Source organism: Ictidomys tridecemlineatus, chromosome X (genome assembly GCF_052094955.1).
Source record: "Ictidomys tridecemlineatus isolate mIctTri1 chromosome X, mIctTri1.hap1, whole genome shotgun sequence".
Classification (NCBI taxonomy): Eukaryota; Metazoa; Chordata; class Mammalia; order Rodentia; family Sciuridae; genus Ictidomys; species Ictidomys tridecemlineatus.
The window spans coordinates 24,284,825-24,295,975 of record NC_135493.1 but is presented as its reverse complement, the minus strand read 5'-3'; positions in this window follow the sequence as shown (position 1 = coordinate 24,295,975).

Here is an 11,151-nt window from a genome sequence, read left to right as displayed (position 1 = left end):
CACTTTTCCCAGCACCATTTGCTAAAAAGGCAGTCTACTCCAATGTGTGGTTTTGAAATCTTTGTCAGGAATCAGATGACTATGGATGTATGGATTTGTTTCTGTTTCTTCTATTTTGTACCATTGGTTTATGTGTTTGTTTTAATGGCAGTATTATGCAGTTTTTGTTCCTATAGCTCTATAACATAATTTGAAATTGATATTGTGATACCTCTATCATTGCATTTTTGGATTAGAATTACTTTGGCTACAATGATATTTATTTTTCCAAATGAATTTTGGGACTGTTTTCTTCTTCTAGTTCTGGGAAGAATATCATTGTTGTTTTGATGAAGATTGCTTTGAATCTGTGTATTGCTTTTGGTAGGTATGACCATTTTAACAATATTAATTCTGCCTATCCATGAACATAGGAGGTCTGTCCATCTTTTGAGGTCTTCTTCAATTTCTTTCTTCAATGTTCTATAATTTTTATTGTAGAGGTCATTCTCCTCCATGGTTAGATTTATTTTCATGTATTTTGTTTTTTGAGGCTATTGCTAATGGAATTGTTTTCCTGAATTATTTCTCAACAAATTCATTGTTGTTATATAGGAAAGCTATTGGTTTTTGAATATTGATTTTGTAACCTGATACTTTGCTGAATTTGTTTATTGGTTCTAGCAGTCTTTTGTAAAGTTTGTTTTTTTTTATCTTCTATGTATGGTCATATCATCTGCAAACAGTAATAATTTGACTTACTTATTTTCTATTTTTATCCCTTTTATTTCCTTCTTTTACATAAGTGCTCTGGCTAGAATTTCTAGCACTAAATTGAATATGAGTGGTGAGAGTAGACTTCTTGTCCCAGATTTTAAAGAAAATGCTTTCAATCTTTCCTCATTTACTATGAGGTTGGCTTTGGGTTTTTACATATAGCTTTATGATGTAGAGGTACATCCCTTCTATCCTTAGTTTCTTCAGTGTTTATATCATGAAGGATGCTCAATTTTGTCAAAGACCTTTTGTGCATCTATTGGGATAACTTAGTGATTTATCTTTGATTTTATTTATGTCATGAACTATATTTATTGAATTATATATATTAAAACTTCCTTGCATCTCCAGAATAAAACCAACTGGGTTGTGATGTACAATCTTCTTAAAATTTTGAATAACATTTTCTAATGTTATATAAGTGTTTTTCATCTAAGATAATCAGGGATATTTGTAGCTTTCTTTTCTTGATTATTTTCTTTCTGATTTTGGTAATAGAGATATATTATCTTTATAAAATAAATTTGAAAGTGTTTCATCACTTTCTATTCATGGAATAATTGAGGAGTATTAGCATTAGTTCTTTAATGCTTTAGTTGAATTCAGCTGAAAATCCATCTGGTCCTGGGATTTTCTTGGTTAGAAGTGTTTTTACTACTGTTACAAGTAATCTCATTACAAGTTTTTGGTCTGTTTAGGTTTACTATTTCCTCTTTATTGAGTTTTGGCAGATCATATTTGTCTAAAAATGTATCCATTTATTCTTGATTTTCTAATTTATTGGAGAATAACTTTTGAAAATACCCTATTGATTCATTGGATTTCTGTTGAATCTGTGATGTTTTCTCCTTTTTTATGTCTAATTTTATCAATTTGTAGTTTCTCACTTTTTCTTTTGGATTGATTGGCTAAGCTCTTATCAGTCTTGTTTATCTTCTCTTTGTTTCAGTGATGTTTTGTATAGTCTTTTTATTCTCAAGTTCATTGATTTCAACTCTGATCTTAATTAGTTCTTTCCACTGTTTTTTTTAAATAATTTGTATTTTTTTTCAAGGGCTTGAGATGCATCATTAGGTCATTTATTCAGGATCTTCCTGATTTTATTATATAGGCTCTCATAGCTATAAACTTTCCTCTAAAACTAACTTCATAGTATCCCAGAGGTACTGGTATGGTATATCATTATTTTTATTTGAGTTGAAGTATTGTAATTTGTATTTTCTAAGAGTTGCTTTGTGGTCTAAAATATGGTTTATTTTGGAGATGGTTTCATGAACACCATTGAAGAAAGTATATTTAGTTGTTGTTAGATAAAATATTCTATAGATTTCTGTTATGTATATATGATTTAAAATACTTTAAATGTCCAAAGAGTCTTTACTAAGTCTATATCTGGATGACCTATCTAATGGTGAGAGAGGTGTGTTAAAATCACCCAGTATTTTTGTGCTGAGGTTTCAATTTAAGAAGTGTTTCTTTTATGTAATTATTTGTAATGTTTGGGGCATGAACTTTTATTATTATTATACATTCTTGTTAGATTGTTTATTTTACCAGTATGAAGTGACATTGTTTGATTCTTTTGATTAATTTTGATTTGAAATCTGATTTGTCAGATATAAGAGTACCTTCCCCTGCTTGATTTGGAGTTCCAATTATATGGTATATCAATTTCCATTCTTTCACTTTCAACCTATTATTATTTTTGCCTGTAAGGCTCAAAGGTGCATCTATAGCAAACAGCATATAGTTGGAATTTATTTTGATTTCTTTTTTTTCAATCTATTCTGTCAGCCTCTGTCTTCAATTTGGAGAGTTGAGACCATTTAAATTCAATGTTATTATAGAGAAATGTTTATTAATTCCTGTCATTTTGATTTATTTATCATGGTTTTTTGGTTCTGTTTTTCATTTGCTTAGCTACTCTTCAAATGAGATTTTTTTTATTTGTGAATGCTGGGGTTTGTTTGTCATTTTTTTTTGTGTGTGGAATATTTAAGTTTCTTAATGCCAGTTTAGCAATCATAAGTTATTTTAATTTTAGCTCATCTTGGAAAGCTTTTATTTCCTTTTCAACTTTGAAAGAAATCTTTGCTGGATACAGCAGTATTTGTTGAGAGATTTTTATCAGTACTTGGAACATATCATTCCAAACCATCATGGCTTTTAGAGTTTGGGGTGAGAAATCAGAAGTGAATCTGATTGGCTTTTATCTAAATGTGACCTAATGTCTTTTTCCTGAAGCTTTCAATTCTATCCTTGTTCTATACATTAAGCATTTTAATTATGATGGGTTGTCTTGTGTTTTTTCTTTTTTTTTTTTTTTGATCTTCTGTATTTGGGGTTCTTAATGTCTCCTGTATCTGGATGTCCATTTCATTCTGAAGGCTTGGAAATTTTCCTTTTATTATTTCCCTGAATAGAATATACATTCCATCTCACAAGACTCATCAATTCTGATGAGTTTTAAATGTGTTCTCCTAATGTTGTTCAAAAGTTCTTGAATAGCCTGATCGTGGTTACTCATTTTCTTTCCATTAATGTTCTCTGAATGTTCAAGGCAGACCACTTGGTCTTCCAGCTCTGGGATTCTGTCTTCAGCATGGTCTATTTTATTACAGTGACTTTTGACTGAATATTTTATTTGATTTATTGTGCCTTTTATTTCCAAGATTTCTGTTTGTTTCTTCTTCAATATTTCTATCTCCTTGTTGAATTTCTCATTTGTATCCTGACTTTCTTAATTCAGTCAGTTGCTTTTCTGTGTTTTCTTGGAATTCATTAATCATTTTTATAATAATAGTTTTGAATTAATTATTTGATATTTCATCCACTTCATTATCTTTGGGGTTAGTTGCTGGTGAATTAGGATCTTTACCAGGGGAAATGTTACCTCTTTTTTTGTTTGTTTGTTTTGTTTTCCATTTTGTTCCTGTGCTAGGTTTTATGCATCTGTGGGGAGAGATTTTTCTTTCACTCTTACACAGGGACCTTTTTAGGGCACAGTCTTCATTTTCAAATTCTTGAGTGATCTAAATTGAGACTCCCTCAAAGCTATGGTATCCACAGCCTTTGTGTTAATACTGTTTTGCCTGTAGCAGTGGATATACATGAGTGGGATCTGAGGGCCCACCTCCAGCCATTTATATTTAGGGCCTAGTTGTTAGTCTGGGTTTTTGTCTCTTCTATCCATTGTATTAAAGTATAGCTAAAGTTTGAGTCTTGTTAATTTTTGTGTGGAACAAATTGTGCTGCCTTTTGCCTGAGCAGCAGTCTCTACCCTGTGAACTTGTATTGTTCCTATAAGTTTCCAGCACCTCACAGAATATGAGAAAACATGGTTTTACTATGACATCAAAAATGTTATTTACTACAAAAAACAGAAAAGTTGAAGTCGGAAATTGCCATCATCAAACATAATATGTAACCTTAAAATGGCATTAAAGCAAAGATTTCAACTATATCATAAGTAGCATTAACAGTTGCAACAGCATTAGTGGTAGAGATAAGAGATATAAAAAGCAACTAATTATATAACATCAATATTTTATTTACAGAAAAGTTATTTAATAGAAAAGAAAATGTAATAGAAAGCAGAAAAGAGTTTATGATTTAAAAAAGTGAACAGAGAGAATGAAGAATTGTAGCAGGTATGGTTATAAGGAAGGGGGAGAAAAATAGAGGAAGCAAAGTAAATGAAAAGAAAAAGAGAATAATAGAATTTGGCTATTAGCATGAAAAGAATAGAGAGAAAAAGAAACAAACAAATAAAAACAATAAAAAACAACAAAAAATACAAACCAAAAATGCTTTATCCTCACAAGACATGGAAGAAAAAATATAACTGTATTAAAAATGCTATAAATGAGAAAAAAGAAACAAATATGTATATGTGTATATGTCCATGAACCAAACAGAATAGTAAGAATACACATAGATAATGAAAAAAAAAGATTCTTAATGAAAGATGAAGAAAACATTTCCTCTTAGGTAGTCACAATTGACAAGAATGGATGGTCACTGTCTCTGTCCATATGTCATGCTTTCTATTTCTTCTTGGACTATGGAGAGAGAGGAGAGAAATAGAGAAAGAGAGGAAAAAGAAAGGGCTAGAGCTTGTTAATCCCTTCTTCTTTTTGTATTGCTTTCCAAACTGCCAGATTGCAATGGCCTAAGAGTGAAGCTGGTTGAAATAAGACTGAGCTTCCTTTCTCATTAGTATGAGTTAGGATGGAATTGGAAATTTTATTAGTTGGAGTTTTGTTTGTGCAGACCAGATCAATGCAGTTCCAGGATGGGGCTGGTGCAGAATTCTATGGGGGAAGTTGCCCCAGAGGTGCCTTAGATCTAATCTGGCCTCAGGCTTTGTTGGATGTTTTCAGCTCTGGAGAGATAAGATCAACAAACTCTAAAACCTGGTAGTTGTTAATCTTTGTTGGGAATCTGAATGGCAGGAGTATCCCAATAATCCAACTCTTGGGGAAGGGGAGCCAATCCTCCATACACTCTGATGCCCACAAATACAGCCTTCCCAGGCTCAGCCCTTGCGTGGATTCACACCCACCTATTCAGATTCCAAAACCCACTTCAGCTGCTTTCGCGAGCTGCCAGATCCAGAGAAGCAAGTTGGTCTCCCCCTAAGTTTTCTGACTTGAATGCTTCCTGGGTAAAATCTTCTCTGTTTTTTTTTTTTTCACTTGTGTTCTGCTAAGTAACCATAAACTTCACAGTAGGTGCTTGCCAGGACAGTGTGATAGTGTTTGCTGTGACCTCCTGATTCTGTAGCAGCAGCTGCAATATGGCTGCATCAAGATGGCTCCCACCTCAACTCTCAAACACAAATTCACATGCCAGCCTCTGGATCAGCTAAATTCAGGCTCATTTCCTAATCTCAGGTTTTTAAATGGTAAATCTGTCCATTGTGTTTCTGTGTCACCCTGCTCCATGGTGAACCTGAACTGCTACCACTGCCACTGTCACAACTGGCTTGAATCCAATGTAATCTTTTTTGTTTCATGTACCCAAATTTCCAAGTCTGTAAGACACTCTGACTGTCCAATATGTATTTTGGTAAAATCTCTCTTTCAGAAAACTCACTGAAAATCAGTATATAGGTTTTTGACTCCTGAGCCAAGGAGAAACTGAGTTGGGGGCGGAGGGAAGAATAGTCAGTGTAGGTAATGAATCATCATGTTGGATGAGAAAGATGCTGGCTGGTTCAAAAAGAAAGGAAATAAAATACTAATACCTTCAGGACATCCCCCCCCACACACACACACACTTCCTCCAACTTGTTGTCAAGGTTACCTGCCTCCAGGGAATTGTTCCTCTTGTAATTGTTAATGAATGCCATGAATGCCCCCTGGGCTGCTCTCTTCATGCCTATACCACCAGGTGGCTTCTGACCCTTGGATCACCCCACTTTCTGGTTATTGGTCATATAGGCTAGGTAAGAGGTGGAGACAGGGGCATGAGAACTAAGGATATTTGAAATATATAAAAGGGGGAGGACATCCCTACTTCCTCAGTCACCCACATGGACCCCTCCTCTTGCCTTTGTCTCAGGTGTTCAATCTTCAATATCAGGGGAACAGGACTTTATCCTGGTTCTCAACACTGGTATCATAACTAGGAATACAACTTTTCTCTAATCCACTATTATAAATTCTCCTCCACTCTGCTTCTTTAACCCACAATTTAACTCTCTTTTAAAAGTAAATATAGATATAAGTTATTTTTAATACAATGTAATAGTATCCATTTGGTGTATATAATAAAATCATTTAAATTTCTCTCATCATTTACTAAGGGGCATATAGTTTATTTCTGTTTTTAGTTACTATAAACAAAGCTGTAGTGAAGATAAATACTTATGTTTTCAGATTTATACAAGTACATTGTCAGGACAGATTCTTAGAGTGGACAGATTTGAATTAAAAGTGTGAATTTAAAATGTGAACAGATACTGCAGAATAGCTACCAAATAAGTTAACATTCCTGAACTCCTTTCTGATCATTACACATTTTCAGAATTTATATTATTTGTTAGTTTGATACATGAAAAGGTATCTCTTTGTTTTAGTCTTCAATTATTTGTTCATGAAATTCTGTGTTTTCCCTTGTTTATTTAGGTTTCTGTGAGTTGTATGATAATATGTTTTGTAAATTTAAAGGATCACTTATATTTTACCCATGTGCTTATAGAATCTCTTCACAGATTCTAGAAATTCATTTTTTTTTCTGTTAAATGAGTTTGAAATAAATGAATGATTAAAAAACTTTCTACTATATTCTTAATTTGTTATTTTGTTTATGGTATTCTGACATTCAAAATTTATCAGTATTTTTCTTTATATGTTTGTTGAACAAATGAATTGATGAACTGTTGACTGAGTTGAACTAACACTAAACAAAATCCTTATGAGGTCTCCAAGGTGATGATTATTTCATGTCCACAAATTAAGACTGTAAAACTATACCCTAAATAAAACATTTCAAAGTTCCCCAGAGGCTGAACTGAACACACTTTGAGTAAATATCAAACAAAATGAAGTTTACTTGTTAATACTTTCTATAGAAATATAAATCATTAGCTGACATCAAGTTGAAATAATTGTTTATTGGGAATCTTATCTTTCTTCAACCTCATTCAGACATGATAAAGACAATCTGTGAAGTCTCTTTTATTATGACTAAACACTAAAATTCTTCTAAGGCTTTGTGTGATTTATGTATGGCTATAAGCATAAGTCATGTAAGACAATAAAGCCTTCACCACTTATAAGAATGACTCATAGGCTGCTATAGTGCATGTGAGATTTATAAAGATCATACCACTATATTGTCACCTTGTTCCTAAACACATAAATGAATTTCAGATAATGCTTATCAGAGATAAAAGCAGATGGGCTAACATTAATTGAGGCCACCACTTTATAGGTGAACAGCATGGATGAAAAGAACTGAACACAGTCATTCTCAGCTGCAGAGATATTTTTTTGTTGAAGCAGACAATTATAACAAAATAAAATAAAACAAAATAAAATAAAACTCACTAATGTCTTGATTTGTGTGGGAAAAAAATCCAAACATGAAAAATATCTACTTAAGGAATATGATCAAGTATTAGTGCTTGGTTGGGTTTGGAGGTAGGATAGAGCCTTGAAAATTAAATACTTTGCTATAAGAATTCATGTTGTGTATAAGGGAATAATAGTATTTATTTTGTGTCATTGTAAGGCCTAATTTGTTAAAGCTTTCATGTTTGATGAGAATAGGTCTTAAAATTGAGTTTCATTTCATTAGCAGAATAAAACTCAAAGATAAATTTTATCACGTTTTCTTTTTTTTTTTATTGGTTGTTCACAACATTACAAAGCTCTTGACGTCATATTTCACATTTTCTTGACAAATTCATCCTTTTTTTCTTTATTTCCTTTCTTTCTTTCTTTCTTTCTTTCTTTCTTTCTTTCTTTCTTTCTTTCTTTCTTTCTTTCTTTCTTTCTTTCTTTTCTTTTCTTTTCTTTTCTTTTCTTCTTTTTTTTTGGTACCAGGGATTGAACTTGGGGGCTCTCAACCACTGAGTCATCTCCCTAGCCCTATTTTTTTGTATTTTATTTAGAGACAAGGTCTCACTGAGTTGCTTAGCACCTCACAGTTGCTGAGACTGGCTTTGAACTTGCCATCCTGCCTCAGCCTCCTGAGCCACTGGGATTACAGGTGTGTGCCACCACACCTGGCTGACCCATTCATCTCTTGATGGGCACCTGGGCTCTTTACATAACTTGGCTCTTGTGAATTGTGTTGCTATAAACATTGATGTGCCTGTAACAGTGGAGTATGCCTATTTTAGTTCTGTAAAAATACCAGAGAGTGAGATAGCTGGATCATATTGTGGTTCCATTCCTAGTCTTTTAAGGAATCTCCATACTGCTTTCCAAAATTGTACTAATTTGCAGTGCCACCAACAATGTGTTACTATACCTTTTCCCCCACATTCTCTCCAGCATTATTATTAATACTCTTGATGATAATTGCACATTTATGTATACCTACAAAGTACCAATTATAAGAACAATAAATAGATGGGGCTAAGGCCAGAGAAGTAGATGAGGTGGGATGGGGAAGAAGGGGAGGGAGAGAGGAGGTATTGAGACATAAAATGGAGAAAATTATATTCCCTGAATGTATGATTATATCAAAATAACCCCACTATTATGTATAGCTATAATGTACCAAAAACATTAAAAATAATTTTGAGGCTGTGGAAAACAAATGGGTAACAGAAGGAATAGAGAATTTTATAATTTTTTAAAATTCAATGAATTCTAATTATCTTTAAATTAAAATAATCCATTATTATTTGATTCTTTTCAAGTCTTTATGACATATTCCTAACATGAATATGTTAGGAAAGGTTAAAGGACCTTATAATACACCTTGATGTCACTGAAGACCTCCTTCAATAATGGAAAAACAAGTTTAAAAATTCCCACTTTATCCACTGAGTTCCCAGCAGGACAATCTTTGCCTTTCAGGCTTAGTTCTATTATTTCTTCAAATATTAGGTGAAAGAGAAAAATAAAACTCGTTTTCTTGCAAATGTCAGTTCTCCGAGGCTAATGTGTGGTAACTTCGGGAATCACATTTGTCACACTTGGATGTACTCATATTACAAACCTCAGTAGCCATTGCCGTCCCCATTTGCCTATAACTACATTAGAATTCAACATTAATCAGAGAAGTGTGCCACAAGGTAAAGAATTGTAGCACTATGTTTCCTTGAATAGTCTACATTATGAGTGCATGTCTCATTGCATTTTCACATTGTATCTCATACTTTGTCTCATTGGGGCTATGGTCAGTGTTGTATATGGTGGTAGTAGTCATCTAAGAATCACTGAAAGAGGTCAAGGTAGAAATATTTTTATATCAAAGATCAGGCCTTGGGAAAGATGACGCAGAGAATATACTGCAAAGATATAACCTTGTGGGTCTACTGAATGAAGATTTCAGTGAGTAAAACATTTTATATCATCTTCTCCAGGAAGAGGAATTAAATTATAGATAAATTTTATAATGAAATCAAACTTATTTGGGAAGAAAAAAAAGAAATAGGATGGAAGCTATTTCTCATACTCTAGGTGATATCTCTGACTGGAAAAAAAATCATATTAAATATAAAATCTATCTTAAAACAATATCAGGAATGTCAAACTGCCAAAAGCTAAAACTACATAGCTAAAATGAAAACTACAAGCACTTTTTAAAACACAAAGCTGAGCCTTTTTCTTCTCATACACTCTCATTATGATAATTCTGCATTTGTATCTTCTCTGTTATCTTCTTTCTTTTCAGTAGAACCCACCCTTCTTCTCTAGAAGAATTATGTATCACCTTATGAAATAAAACTCCACCAACATCCATACCTATGAGAGGCTAGACATTTTATACCCTTATTTTTTTAAATTGAAGACTAAATACAAATATCTTATCCCAGGGAGTATTGAGTCCCTTATTTTGGAAGCTTTCACAGGGTGAGAGGAAGTGAATAGTTGAACCTAAATTTCAAGTCATTCTAAATATAACTTAGGAAGTTCAAATATCAGGAAATAAATAAATTAAGAAGTGAAATACTGATGAAATTTCAAAGGAAGCAATCAGGAAGGTGACAAATGTAACAATGACAAGATGCTGATGCCTAAAGCAAAATGTTCAAAAGCAAAAAGGACCTGACAGACCCATATAATCTTTGTGATGCTGAGCTAGAAATATTAAGTTTGCTTTCCTTCCTTCCTTCCTTCCTTCCTTCCTTCCTTCCTTCCTTCCTTCCTTCCTTCCTTCCTTCCTTCTTCTTTCACTTCTTTCTTTACTTTCCTTTCTTTTGTTGGTACTTGGGCTTAAAACTAGTGGCAGTTGGCCACTGAGTAACATCCCTGTCACTTCAATTTCTTCTTCTTCTTCTTCTTCTTCTTCTTCTTCTTCTTCTTCTTCTTCTTTTCTTCTTCTTCTTCTCCTCCTCCTCCTCCTCCTCCTCCTCCTCCTCCTCCTCCTCCTCCTCCTCCTCCTCCTCTTCTTCTTATTTGAGACAGGGTCATACTAAGATGCTTACGCTAAGTTGTCTGGCAATGACCTTGTTGATAAGCTCATGCTCTCCTTATTTCTGTTCCCTGAATATATAAATATAATTTCCAATTCAGAGGTTGTTACATGTAAATCTTTATTTAAGGTAAATCCTTGTCTGTTAGATCTCTGGTAAGGGACTCCTAATCAGAGATTCTTTTCCCAGCCATTGAATTTAAGTAGTCCCCAGTCACCCTTAGTCATATTCCCACTCTTCATTATATATATATATATATTTTAAAAAATTCTTTCTTGCTTTACTTGTTTTACTGC